General features: G+C 45.9%; 1 long non-coding RNA gene across 1 annotated transcript; it reads right to left on the bottom strand.

The window, feature by feature from the left end:
* Positions 1-1361: 1361 nt before the first annotated feature.
* LOC115277669 lies at positions 1362-13307 on the bottom strand. Its single transcript, XR_003902466.1, has 5 exons — positions 13221-13307; positions 10413-10488; positions 4747-4875; positions 4478-4571; positions 1362-1825 (listed from the first exon to the last, which is right to left on the bottom strand). It is a non-coding gene; the product is annotated as an uncharacterized LOC115277669 (long non-coding RNA).
* Between the last annotated feature and the right edge of the window lie 1120 nt (positions 13308-14427).

Genomic DNA, 14427 nt, shown 5'->3' with positions numbered 1-14427 from the left:
GAGCCCCCCCACCCCAATTCACCACCCAGCGATAATCCCTCACAGCACCATGTCCTTCTCCCTTGCCATCATCATCACAGTTGAAGTTTACACATATATCCATGTGGTTACTCGGTTAACCCTCTCATATGAGCTCCAAGAGCAGAGACGTCACGTCTTCTTCTGACAGGGGCTAGGGGCTCTGTTTCTGAGACGGTGCCCTCGCGTGGCTGTTGATAGAGGCCTCAGCTACTCACCACGTGACGCTCTCCTCACAACATGGCAGCCAACGTCCCCCAGATGGAGCAATCGAAGAGAGCGAGGAAGAAGCCACAGTGGCTTTTGTGACCAAATTTCCTGAGGGTCACATTGTTGCTTCTGGTTTATTTGAAGCGCATCATTAAGTTCAGCACACACTCAAAGGGAGAGGTAGATGGCTCTTAAAGGGTGGACGTATGTTAAAGTCTGACATAAGGAATGCTAACTCTTGAGGACTGCTACAGTTCAGAGGCTGACATCTCCCTGAGTGCAGAGAAGTGATGTGCAAGCAGATAAAATAGTACACAGTTGTACCCATATGGTAACGGGTGCTAAAGGATGACCGCTGACTTTGGTAGAAGCCGTATCGTTGCCGACTTTGACATTGGATGAACAAACTCTTTGCATTCTTACTATTTTCTTTGAGAATACCAGTCACGATGAAAAATTAGCAGCCAGAAAATTCATTTCTCAACAAAGTGATATTTTCAGATAATCATATTTAAGAGTCTAATGCTCTACCTACTGAGCTAGCTGGGCTCAGATAATCATATTTAAAATAACCTTCATATACTTTACGTAATGATCTAGAAAAGTATTCTAAACATACCGAATATCATACTACAGCTGCAATTTGGAGTTTTCTTTGAACATTATTTACTAGCGTATTGTATTCCCTGCACATTAAGTATGTATGTAAAATATAAGTATTTCAACCCAGACTAAAGTTGTGTCAGAAACTCAGAATTTCTTCAGAAATCCTTTCTGGAACATTGGGGTGGGTTTTTTTGCCTTCCTTTTTGACACTTATTTCAATCACCAGTTTCTAAAAATTTCTTGTTAAAATCTGATTTGAGGGGTGCCTGAGTGACTCGGTTGGTTGAGCATCTGACCTTGGCTTGGGTCATGATCTCACAGTTCACAGGTTTGAGCCCCGTGTCAGGCTCTCTGCTGACAGCTCTGAGCCTGGAGTCTACTTCAAAATCTGTGTCTCCCTCTCTCTCTGCCCCTCCCCCACTCTCGCTGTCTCTGTCTCTCAAAAAATAAATAAACGTTAAAAAATTTTTTTAAAGATCATGATTTGACATCATGATTTTCTTACATCAATTATTCCATACTCAGAAGTTTGGGCCAAAAACACATTTAATGTGTCCCTGTCCTTTCACATGTATGCATCCTTAACTAGTTCACCTTCTAAACAGCAAGAAGTCTTCATTAAATAATGTGAACACAGCAGTGTTTCTTCTCTAGTATTTCCATTATATTTAGCCTCCTTTTCCTTGTCTTTCAAATAACGTCAAGAATCATTATGTTACCCGCTATTGGGAGCGTATCTGTTAGCGTCTTTGGGGAAAGGCAGCCTTTTAGATGGGTGTTATGACAGGATGACTGCTTTTGTGCTCTGATTTCAGAAGAAATCCTCCACTCTTCCTGTGTTTGAAATGTACTCAGCAGGAGTCATGGTGTTTCGCTCCGTGGTTTGTCTTAAAGTTAAGTGAAAATGATTTCTAGTTGTCCAGAACATGTGCCCTTTCGCCATTTCATCAGCGCATCAAAGCCATGAAGTGTGATCATCAGAGTCTTTCTCCTGGAAAGGTGCAACAGATAAAGAGACATGACCAAGATGGCCCGTGTCGTGTTGACTATTGCTCAATGAGGAAATAGTAAGGGCCAAACTGAAACTCTGGGCTTTTTCATTCAAAGTCCCAGAGCTTTCCTGCATAACAGGCTGACTTCATTCCTACCAACGTGTAAGTTACAGCTCTCAGCGCTGTGCCTAGGAGCACCGTGGCATAAATGGAAAAGGGACCCCAACACAGGACGGTCGTGTCTGACTGAGTGTGCAGTCTGGGTCTGCTCAGGAGAGAGAAGCCACATGGTGGGTTAAACGGGGAAGCTAAATATACAGAATCATTCGCTGTGATGAAAGGGAGGCTATAAGATAGAAGGAATCTCTCTGGGGTGCCCCAGCGTAAGGGAGAGAACCCAAGGAAGGACAAACTTGGAAGGGGTTCAGAGCTTGTGGGTCAGCCAATGGGAGAGCAGGAAAAGTTTGCCTTTTAGGCCAGGCTGGATGGAGCTGGTCTGGTTGCTGGGGAGGCAGGAGGCCACCCTCGAGACTGCACCTGGGGGAGCAAGGACCAAGTGATCAGCACCTGGCGGTGTGGGCATTGAGTGAGGGTCTGAGAGCCCGCAGGGGCTGCGGCAGAGGGCCTGCGGGGCGCAGGGGACCTAAGGGGAGTGTGTTGTGACAGGGGAGCTGGTGGTGGAGGCTGGTGCTGAGCGTGTGAGCCTCCAGATGACAGGCAGCTGTGTGCAGGCAGCACGCAGAGGGGCAGGAGAAGGGGCTCAGGGGCTCCCATGAGCAAGTGGCCTCCCGAGAGCAGGATGTCCAGGGGCTCTAATTTCTGTGTCAAGAGGCCTTTAAAGGTTATCACCATATTATCGCAAGGTTCTGAAGGAACACAGAAGTCTTCTTTCGATTCTCAAAATGTTAAGAATTAATTCAGCAATACTTTAAATGTTTATTTATTTTGAGAGAGAGACAGAGAGAGAGAGAGAATGGACAGGGGGAGGGGCAGAGAGAAAAAGAGAGAAAGAATCCCAAGCAGGTTCCACGCCTAGCATGGAGGCTGATGTGGGGTTCAATCTCATGACCATGAGATCGTAGCCTGAGCTGAAATCGAAAGTCAGATGCTTCAATGACTGAGTCACCCAGGTGCGCTGATTCAGCATACTTTAACTCATACTTATAAAACAATTATTATGGACTATTTCAACAGAAAAGAAATCATTTTTTAATTTTTTAAAGTTTATTTCTTTTGAGAGCAAGAGAGGTGGGGAGGGGTAGGGAGAGAGGGGGAGAGAGAGAATCCCAAGCAGGCTCTGCACTGTCAGCACAGAACCTGATATAAGGCTAGAACTCACAACCTGTGAGATCATGACCTAAACCAAAACCAAGAGTCAGACGCTCAACTGACTGGGCCACTCAACAAAATTTATTGAACATTTGCTATGTGCCAGACCCTGAGTTAGACACTACCGTTTGCAAGACAATAGACCAAAATCAGCATTAAAAAAAAGGCCTATATCTGGCCCTACAGACACCTACAATTTGGACATACAGATCAATAGAACAGGATAGAGAAGTCAGAGATATAAACACACAAATGGTTCAACTAATTTTTGACAAAGTTACCAAACAGTTTCATGGAGAAAAGACAGCTTTTTCAACAAATGGTCCTGGAGCAGTTGGATATGCATAAGACAAAAAACAAACAAACAACAACAAAAAACCCCAAACCTCACACGTCCTACAAAAATTAACTCAAAATGGGTCCCACCCTTGAACGTAAAACATAAAACCACAAAATATTCAGATAAAAATGGAGGCAAAAATCTTCAGGATCAAGGGCCAGGTACCTGGGTCTCAGACTCTACACCAAAAGTGTGATGCATAAGAAGAAAGTCTGATGTGCTGGACATCATCAAAATTTAAAACTTGGAAAACCAGATTAAGAGGATGAAAGACAGGAAGCCTGGAGGCAGCCTAGGGCGGCAGAAACACAAACTCCAAGAATCTGCGTCTATCCCAGAGGCGCAGGGAACGTGCTAGAACACAGGGGAGAAGATTAATTTCAGCCAAGGGGGTCTGAGGAGTCAGAGGAGGTGATAAGTAAACTGGGATTTGAAAGGCAAGTAGGATTGCAACAGATGGACCCAGAAATATGAAGAGCATCCAAGGCAGAATGAGCAAAGGTCAGAAGGGAAAAAAGTGCAAGAATGTTTACACAGTTCGTAGCCCCGTGCAATTTACAGGGTATGGGAGGAGCCAAGTGGGACATGAGCCTGGAAAGGTGGGAAATATTGCACAACTGAGTGCAGTGCGCATGTAGCCCCCATGCCCAAAGCACGCAAGGCTAGAAAATGTGAACTACAGTAAGAGATGCAGAGAACCCTGGGGCGGGGGTGGGGGTGCGGGCACAGAGGGGGAACCTCTGGGCAGCAGTAAGAAGAGGGTTATTTGGCCTGGGGCAATGATGCAAGAGGTTCATCTGTTCTGGAGTGCATTGCTGGAGGGGGCAGCGGGGGAGGAGCTACAGGGCCCCTCTGGAATATTTCCTGCTCCTGTCCCCCTCCTTAGGCACAGGCTGGGACACCAGTCTGTCTTTTCCCATGGCCATCTCTTCCTTCTTCCCATGGTTTTTCTCAGACTGAGGGCTGGGCTGCAAAAACTCACCTGCAGCAGTGTTTCAGAGGGATGCCCATCTCCTCTCTGTGCAAGGGACGAGCCCCGCTACGTCCCAGGCCTGAACTACAGTGCAGTATGTTAGCTGCAGGGGGAGAAAGTAGGTCGGTTAGCAAATGGTTTGGGAAGGGCTTACTCAAGAAACACATCACAGTAAATGCTTGACTCTGGTTTTCAAAACTGTGGATACCCTGGGATTTTAAAAAACTCAGTTTATTTTGACGATGAGAGTTTTACATCCACTCTTTACATCTACTGACCTAATTCTATCAGAAAACTTAAGTGTCTGCGGTTCCAAGTATATTTCATCCCCTTGCCAGTTTCTTTCAGGCGGTCTTGCTGGTAGCCAGGGGGATGGAAATCCTTTTGCATGGTCCAAGTAGCATTTCCTAATTTAAAGGCACACAAGGCAGTAATCTTTTAACAACGAGGGGAGCAAATTGCTGGATATTTACCGAGTTCTAATCTTCTGGGAAAAGGTTAGAACGGTTAAAGGGAGAAATGAAAAAAAGTATCATTGACACAAGAATGGGAGAGAGAAGGGGTGCCCGGTTGGCTCAGTCGGTTGAGTGTCAGTTGGCCCCTTGACTTCAGCTGGGGTCATAATCCGAGGTCCAAGGGATCTGGGATCAGAGCCCTGTGCTGGGGGTGGAGCCTGTTTGAGGTCCCCACCCCCACCCCCCTTTCTTTCTCCCTCTGCTTCTTTGCACCCCCCCCACCCCCACAAAGAATGGAGAAATAGATGGGCTTCCTGAATGGCAGAAAAGTCAGAGTGTCCGTTTTGGGCCCTTAGTTGTTGCTCCCCAACCAAGTTATTTGGGGTGTTGGGGGGGGTATGATTGTAATTCCTGTTCCATTGCAGAATTTCCCCTTGACTAACCCCTTAAGCTCACAGAGCCACACTTGAACGCTGACAGCTTCAACAGAAAAGCCAAAAAAAAAAAAGAAAAAAAGCCTGCTGATGTCCTTGTCGCTGCTGATTTAACAGTGGCTGAGGAGTCGGCCCCGAGCTTCTGGGACATTCTCAGCAAACCTAGACTGTAGCTCCCCCTCAATGAGAGTTTGGTTTCTGAACTCTCTCTCCAGCACAACTAAACCAGCCAGGAACTCCTTATCCAGACTCCAAGTCTAAATTAAACACACGTTCTTAAAAAATGGTCAGAGAGAACAGCAAATTCCAAAAAGGTCTCTTCACTTGCCTCTCCCCAGAAACGATTCATGGGCAGGGGGCAGTTTCCCTCGTAAAATGGCAGGGTAACGTCTTTGTGGGGTATTCTCCGCTCTAGGACCCCAGCCGCCAGCCTCCTTTTATCCTCCTCGGCCTCCATTTATCCATTAGTTTTTTCCTCCCCAAAGTGAATATGGAGTCAAAAAGCAACTGGCCTCACAGACCCAGAAAAACCAAGCTCTAAGGTCATCGGCATTTCCTAAATTCTCCATTCATGTTATCTAACTACTCCAGCTGCTCTTTAAAATATATCATGTAAACAAATGGTGTCGATGGGCTATAAAGTTTTTCCTGGCACAAACATCGTAGGACCTGGAAAGCACACTTCATCATTCACGACCAGACTGCCCTCTCCGATGGACGCCAAATAAAACTTGGAATACTCCAAGATACACTTTCTACAACATGCGTTGCATAGGAGAATACAAGAATAGTGGCTCAAAACTTAAATGCCGTTGCTGGCAGTCAAAAAAGAATGTTCGGGGGGGAGAGGGGATTCCTCCGGGGACTTGTGGCCAATGTTCACGCAAAACCATCAGGACACAGAGAGGGTTGAAGGAGGCTTCTCGGGAAGATGGCATGAAATCAGGGACCTGGTGAGTGATTCAGATTTCTTCAGGAAAGAGAAAGGAAGGAGGACAGTCCTAACAAAGAACCCTAACAGCAGCCCCTAAGCTTCCTGGGGAGATCTGCCTGTTTGCTGAGTGTGGCTATAGCCCAGGGTCACGGAGGAGATGTGGCCCGGGCTGGGCTGGATGCTGGGAAGGGAGACGAAGGGCACGTCGCGAAGATGATTGCTGAAGGTCATCTTATAGAATGTGAGATCACTGGACGCATTACAGGACAGCCACACCGCCAGGACTTCATAGCAAAGGTTTGCTCTGTGTCCGATATCCTACACCCTGGCACATGGTAACTTATTTCTTAAAACCATCCTCGGAAGTGTGTACTGTTTCCATTTTACAGGCGAAGAAACTGAGACCCCAACTGACGGAATCATGTTTGCAGGATCAAACGGTGAAGAAGCAGTGGGGCCAAGATTTAAAAACCCAGGGCGTCCGGCTCCAGGGCCCGTACTGTTTTGCTTCCTGAGGAAGTCGTTACCTATTTTAGAAAGAGAACTCTGGGGCCACGTGGAGGATGAAAGAGAAGAGAGACAGGAGGCAGGGAGGCCAGCATGGAGGCCACTGCAGCAGCCCAAATGAAAGCTCACGCAGCTCCCAGGCTGACAGGATTGAAGGAACAGTGGATAGAGGTGAAAAAAGAGGGCAGAAGTTTAAAATACTGAGTCATCTCCCTTGAATGACTGGGCGAGCAGCTGCCAGTTCTAGAGAAGAAAACAGAGAAGATACAGGATGAATCGGTGCGGAGAAAAAAGGATAGTGGGGCTTCATTAGAGACCAAATGATTTCACACAGGAGGCACATTCGAGTGGGGGCGTCTGCTCGCAGGTGGAACAGCCCATCTGGCACGCGGGAGAAGTCGAGGCTGAGCACAGAGATGGGGGTGAGCATTCCTGAAGGTCATAAAATTTTAGCTTCAGGGCTTCTCCCACACGGGAGCCCTTTCAAGCCCCTGGTCTCTTTAGAAAGACCCTCTGTCGTTATTCATGGAGTAGTATGTGTTTCTGAGCCTTTCAGAAGGAGGTGGTTGTAGCTGACATTGATCAAAACTGTAACTGTTATCTCTTTCCACCCTCCCTCTGACCTTCCCCTCAGCTCCAAGGGCATTGGAGTGCCCCAGCCATGGGGGGACCTGTTTAGGAGGAAGCCGAGTCAGGAACACCTGTAGTTGGGGATTAATGGGAAACATCTGGACAGCTTCAGCGTACAGTCAAATTACTGCTAGCCATTTTAGTATAGACATTTTGTAAAAAAAAAAAAAGAAAAAGAAAAAAAAAGCGCCTCCCAAACTGTATAAAGGTCAAGTATCATAAACCTAGGGGTATCCCTGCATTGAGTAGAAGGTGATAATTTGATAGAGTTGACCATCAAAGCCATGGGAATGACAACATTGCACAGAAAGAGAATGTAGCAAGAAAGGATCGCCAAGAATAAAATCTGCAGGAACTCACAGTCAAGGGGCGGGTGGAAGAAAGCCGGATGAAGAGTTACCACGAGAGTATAGGGGCTTGGGAGCCAAAGAATGACTAGTTCTGGGGCGCGGGGTGAGGGCAGGCAATTCAAGTAACACATGCAGAAGAGAAACTGTTGAACTAAATAGGTGAGTAGAATAAATCAGTGCGTAAAAGTGGCCTGAGGAGTGCCCAGGAAGTAAGCAACTAGAGGCAATGAGTATAAGCTACTTTCTAAAGGAATAAAATGCCATTTGCTCTGTCCAGGATATTCTGCTCAGTGCTTACAAATGCTGCTTTCGTGTGTCAACTTGGCTGGGCCGTAGCTTCCTGATACTTAGTCAAACATTATTTGGGATATTTCTGTGAGAGTATTTTTTGGGTACTCTTATTAAGTGTTATTTAATTAGCACTTAAGTCAATGGACTTTGAGTATAGAAGGTCTCCTTTGCAGTGTAGGTGGGCCTCATCCAATCAGCTAAAGGCCTGACTAGAACCAAGACGGACCTTCCCTGAACAAGAGGCAGTTCAGCCAGTGGAGGCCTTCAGACCCTGACTACAACATCAGTTCTCTAGGTCTCCAGCCCATGGCCCACCCTGCAGATTTTGGACCCATCAGCCTCCATAATCACATCAGCCAATTTTTTATCATCTCTCTCTTTCATATATATAAGAATCCATTCCATTAGTATATAGATCTCTCTATATATGCTGTTGGTTCTATTTTTCTGAAGAATCTTGGTTGATAACAATCCTCTGTGGATACAAACTTGTTTAAGAATGTTCTCAAGAAGCTTGTCCAGGGTGCAGGAGGGGTGGAATTCACAGGAGGCAGAGGAACAGGAAAAGTTTCACTCAAGAAACTGTGTCCAAGGTAGGCCCGGGGGGTAAACAGTGGGTTAAGGTATTTGGGCAAGCAGTGAACAGGGGAAAGCAAACGAAAGGAAAAGTGTAGTTGCATGAAGAGATGCACGGAGCCTATTCGGAAATTCACAGGAGCCCAGGCCAGATTTAGCTTGATATGCGTTAGAAACCGGAAAGGTATGGATAAATCCATGGAAGCCAAAGTGTAGAGGGTGTTTTAAGATCACGAATGAAGTGTGTGTCATTCTTTTAGTAGGAAACAAAGAATTATTTCTTTGAGCAGGAAAGGGGCATGATTGGATTTCAGAGTACAAACTATCCTAACTAACACATGAGTTAGGCTCCAATAGTTCTTTCTGTATACCATGTGCTGGGTACTAGGCTAAGTACTGCAGATGTGGTAATAAAAGACACAGTCTAGGGGTGCCTGGGGGGTTTAGTTGGTTGGGCATCCGAATTCAGCTCAGGTCATGATCTCATGGTTCATGGGTTCGAGCCCTGCATTGGGCTCTGTGCTGACAGCTCAGTCTGGAGACTGCTTCGGATTCTGAGTCTCCCTTTCTTTCTGCCCCTTCCCTGCTTGCACGGGCCCTCTCCCCTCCTCTCTTAAAAATAAACATTAGGGGCATCTGAGTGGTTCTGTCGGTTAAGCGTCTGACTTCAGCTCAGGTCATGATCTCACAGTTTGTGGGTTCAAGCCCCGCATTGGGCTCTGAGCTGTCAGCACAGAGCCTGGAGCCTGCTTCAGATCTGTGTCTGCCTCTCTCTCTAATCCTCCATGTGTCATGCTTTCTTTCTCAAAAATAAACATAAAAAAAAACCCAAGGAAGCCAAACATCTTCCTGTTAAATAAATAAACATTAAAAAAAAAAAAAAGAATCACACAAGAGAGATGCTTAATGCACATATGAATACGGGACTGGATTGTCCCAGAAGGCTTCCTGGAGGAAGTGCTTCAGGACAGTTTTTTGGACTCCCAATAATTGTCTCACAGAGGTTAGGCTGGATCACTTGAAAATGAGTCTTAAGTTAATACGATCCAACCTAACAGAATGTTGCAATGGTGGTCAGGGCTCCCAGGTCAGACCTCAAAGACCTCTAATACCTCATGACTACCTTACCACAGTATTTCCAGGCTTCTGGGTCCCCAAAACAAGCAGCTTCGGACTTCTCATTATGCAAAATCTGAAGCTGGACAAGTAAGATTTTTAAATACTTCCATCTTCTTTTCTCTTTCTGTACTTTTGCTTAAGCTCCTCTCCCTAAAACCTCTGGCCTCAAGGCCTTCAGCCTGCCCCAAGGTGCTCAATGTTTCTCCAAACCTGATTTGCCCCAAATTTTCCCTTCTTGAGGTGATACTGACTGATCCATGCTAGAAAAAAGGCAACCTGATTGAACTAGTTAATCCTGACGTGCAAATGACCCTCAGAGCTATTTAAGTCTTTAAGAGCGGATACCACAAATCTTTGGTGGACTTACAGGTAATAAAAACAAGGCCTTTGCGTATTTGTTTATATAGGTCATTTATAAGTCAGGAGTTGGGAAGGCGGGGCTATGTCTCCTGTGTTTCCCATTCAGACTTGGTTTGTCACTACGGTAAGTAAATTTCTGCTTCTTAATTTATGTACACTTACATTTAACATCACTAAAATGTTGTTTATTTGGCATCTGGTGGACCAAAATGAGCTTTGAAATGTTTTCTAATGAATTAAATTAGAGGATTTAAAAATCTGCTTCTTCAAAAAGAATTTATGACTTACAGTACTCAGCGGAAGAAATCTTGATATTATTTCATCTCTTTCCTGCTTCCTTTGGATACTGAGCTGGTTGAATTATCTGTAGAGTTAGAGCATATCTGTAGTTATTTTTCTAAGAGGACCTAGTATTTCAAAAAAGTTACACACTGTGTACATTTCATGATTTGGATTAAATGAACAAATTTAATTGAAAACTGTTTACTTTTATCCTCTGCCTTAAAATAATTGTAATATGTCATAATATTTGAAACTTTAACAGAGGAAGGAGTGGTTCATTAAATCAGTGGCTCCCAAACTTAAGTCACCAGACTAGACTGGCTCTGGGTAACTATTCCTTTTTCCTCTTTGTCATCATCATCATCGTCTTCAGTTATGTTTATTAAGTATTTATAGTAACCTCCTTTGAGGACAATTATGACTGCCTTTTCAGAGATCAAGAAACTGAGGAACGAAGAGATTGAGTAACTTGCTCAAAGTCACCCAGATCATAAGTAGTAAAGCCAGGATATAAAACTCTGGCAGTTTCAAATTCCCTCCTGGCCCCTGCCTACCCAATTTTGACTCGGTAGATCTAGAAGGAGCCCTGAAATTAGTATTCAAGTCCCCAGGTGATTCTGAAGCACAGGCAGTTTGGGGAACTATCCCATTAAATGAATTTACTTTGCACTGGACAGCTAAATCCTTACTCATGTCTAGAAATAATAGATCATATGGCCAGTCAAGTGGCGCAGTACCCTTTCATTTGCAAACAAATATGTTTGAATATTCTTCAATGTTCTTTAGGGACGATGCTGAACCAGGCTGAGGGGCCTGGTGAACTTTAGGAAATACTGCATGACCCAAGGCACAACCACCTAGATTAAAGGCACATGTGAGAAGTTGGCAATTAAAAAGAGATCACCAAAGCCTGGGTAGAAGGTGCAAAGTAGGATTCCTAGAAGGGGATGTGAGCTCAAAACAGGAGCAAATGTATGAAGAGAAGAGGGAACTTTTGCTGTGTGAGGAGGAAGCAAGCATTTAGAAGTAGTACTTTAAGGCTGGTATTTATGGACCAATAATAGCCCAAACAAGACTGGATGAAATTAGGACTTCCTTTTGGGAGGTGGCTGGAAATAAAGTTGGAAATGTAAGTTAGGACAAGATTCTAGTAAACCTTAAGTGCCAGAGCTTGGACTGAATGCCATGAACAACTGTGTGTGTGTGGGGGGGGTGGGATTAAAAAGTATGACAGGACAAAGATACAAGGATAAAGTCATCAGCCCGAAAAGAGCCATCTGCAGTCAGTCACTGTGCAGGCTGGAAGGAAAAGGAAGGGATCAGAACCAGGAAAACCTTGTTGGAGGTTAAAGGAACAACCTAGCAGGGGAAAACAGCTTAGTGAAATAGTGGATACACATGGACCTGGGAGTCACTGGATCAGGTGACACCATTCACCATTGAGTGATTTGGAGCAAATTGCCTGCTACCTCTCTGAGTCCTGGGTTTCTTCACTGGAAGATGGGTATGATTATGCTAATGTCTGCTCTCACAGACTGAGCCAGAATAGACAAAAGATTTCTCTAGGATGGTGGCCAGAATGGTGACAGGTCAGAATTTTGAGCTTTCAGGTGCCTGTGACTTAGAAAATGGAAAACATTTTATGTAAGACAAGGAAAGAAACGGAACTAAGTGTTTCGAGAAATTATGCCGGAATTATAAAGGAATTGCCCTTCACCGCAACCTTAGGAGGTGGGTATTTTTATCCCCACTTAACAGTCGGCTTAACTAGAGGAAAAGGGGTAGTTTGAGTCTGGATATAAACCAGGGTCTGCCTGAACCTAAAACCTGGGCTTTTTGAACTTCATCATATTGCTTTAGATTTGTAAAGTTATATTTGATTTCACTGGTTTGGGCCTAATATTCTAGTCTCAGGCTATTTTGAATTTTGATTCTGACATCTATCCAGGTAATCATCCCTCCAAACTTTGTGTCGTTTGAAAGGTGGACATCAATTTTGCTGAGATGGGGGGAGAAAGATGGAGGGTTTTTTGGAGTGGAAAGAGAGTAGACGCCCTTGATCAGGTAGGTATAAGCCAAGGTTACCTGCCCGGAGTAGAAGTGTAGAGGCAGCCTGCTTGTAAAGTGGCTGTAAAAGCAATGGAATAGTTTAACCGGCTAAGAACGGTAGTGCAGGTGGATGGAGATAAAGGACAGAAGCAAGGTAGCAGCCAGGCACTGAGGCAGGGAGAAGAAGAGAGGGTGGCATAGGTGGATGGAAATACTTCCATCAAAGAAAAATAGAAAATGGGAAAAACAAACAGTAAATGGAGAATCCGCTGGCATATTAGCAGTCAAAGACAAGGAGAACATATTGAATGATAAAATCGAAGAACACAGGCTAGGGAAGATGGAGGTGAGATGGACTGTTGTCCAAGGAAAGCACAGGCTCCAGTGAAGGGAAGAAGTTAAGATATCAAAGAAGCCATTTAGGTATAGTGGAAAGTAATGCCCATAGGGTCAAGCCTTCCAGTTTTACCTTCCTTCTTACTGCACACTCACAAAAAGTTATAGATGTTTTTTGATTGGGTTACTTATTTTCATGTTTGTTTATTTTCAGAGAGAGAGTGAGAGCGCCAGTTGGAGAGGGGCAGAGAGAGGGAGACAGAATCCCAAGCGGGCCCTGTGCTGAAAGAGTAGAGCCGGATGAGGGGCTCGAACTCACTGACTGTAAGATCATGGCTTGAACTGAAACCAAGAGTCGAATGCTTAACTGAAGGAGCCACCCAGGTGCCCCTATTTTTTTGGACAAGATTGTAAGTATAGGATACAAACCAAGAATTTTTGAACCCTTGCACAGACAGAGGACACATTTTGGTGACCAGTTTGGACAAATGCAGTTCTTCTAAAGGTCCTTAGATGTTGACAAAAGACATTTCAATAGAAGGAACCGCATGGTACCACATGGTACCCATGCTACTCAGGACAAACTGTGGACTCAGAGGCAGCTTTTGCTCTGGGCCTAGGATTTCTACCCCAAGGCGGTCTTCGAATCTCTGTCCTGTTTTGGTTGGAAGCACAACTGGAAGTGGCGTTCACCACATCTTTCGCCCAGATAGGATAACTGAAAATCCTTCCTAGTTCATGGAATTAGCCAGCCATCTGGTACGCTGGGAACCGTGGTATTCAAGCCGGAGCCCCTTAGAGTGCAGGGCAAGTCCATCCTTTCTCCACCCTCTCTCACCAGTGGAAGCCCAGTGGCCATTGGTGCTGCCAAAATTCCTGTCTAGAGAATCTCAAGTACCAAGTGACAGCTAATTTCAAGTGAAGGCCATCAACGACTCCAGGTTACACCTGAAAACAGTATTTTTTTTAGTCCCTCGCCCCGTCCACACATGTCAGTCCTTATTCTATTCTTAATTGGTCTCCACCAAGACTAATAGTGATTCTTTGTCGTTGGCCAAAGAAGAGTTGGTGAAAGAGTTGTTATAGGGAAGCCTCGCTGGGTTTTCCTTTGGAAACGATTTTAAAGACAGACGCCCACACAGATAGGCTCAGGCCTTCAGGGGCAGAGGGGCTCGAGAAGGCACTACACGTTTCTCTCAAGTCTCTGCCTCCGTTTCGGGGCCTCTCGCCCAGCTCAGACTGGCTCCACGGGCCCCGTCGGGGATGTTGCGGGAGGCGTCTTCACCGGGTGGAGTGGCGGTGGGGTTTCCGTGTTGGTTCGGGGCGTGAGTGGTGTGTGCGCACAGCACAGGGGCGGGAGGAGGTGCGAGCCCCCCTCTCCCAGGGTGTTCTGGGGCAGTTTCTCCAGAGGCCACCCCCCTCCCCCGACCTAAAAAGGTGACCCCTCCTCGCGAGGTCCGAAGTGGCGGGAAGCCGGGTCTTCAGAGGCTCCCGAGGGCCAGGGAGGCTCTAAAACCTGGAGGAGGACCGGCGCACCGGAGAAGGGACCGCGGGGCGTTCAGGTAGAAACACGCCCCGCTCGCGGGGCCTCGGCCGGCGCGGGGGGCGAGCCCGGGGCAGTGGCCGCGCCGCGAGG

This window comes from Suricata suricatta, chromosome 2 (assembly GCF_006229205.1).
Source record: "Suricata suricatta isolate VVHF042 chromosome 2, meerkat_22Aug2017_6uvM2_HiC, whole genome shotgun sequence".
NCBI lineage: Eukaryota > Metazoa > Chordata > Mammalia > Carnivora > Herpestidae > Suricata > Suricata suricatta.
This window is presented reverse-complemented; position numbering and strand designations above follow the sequence as displayed.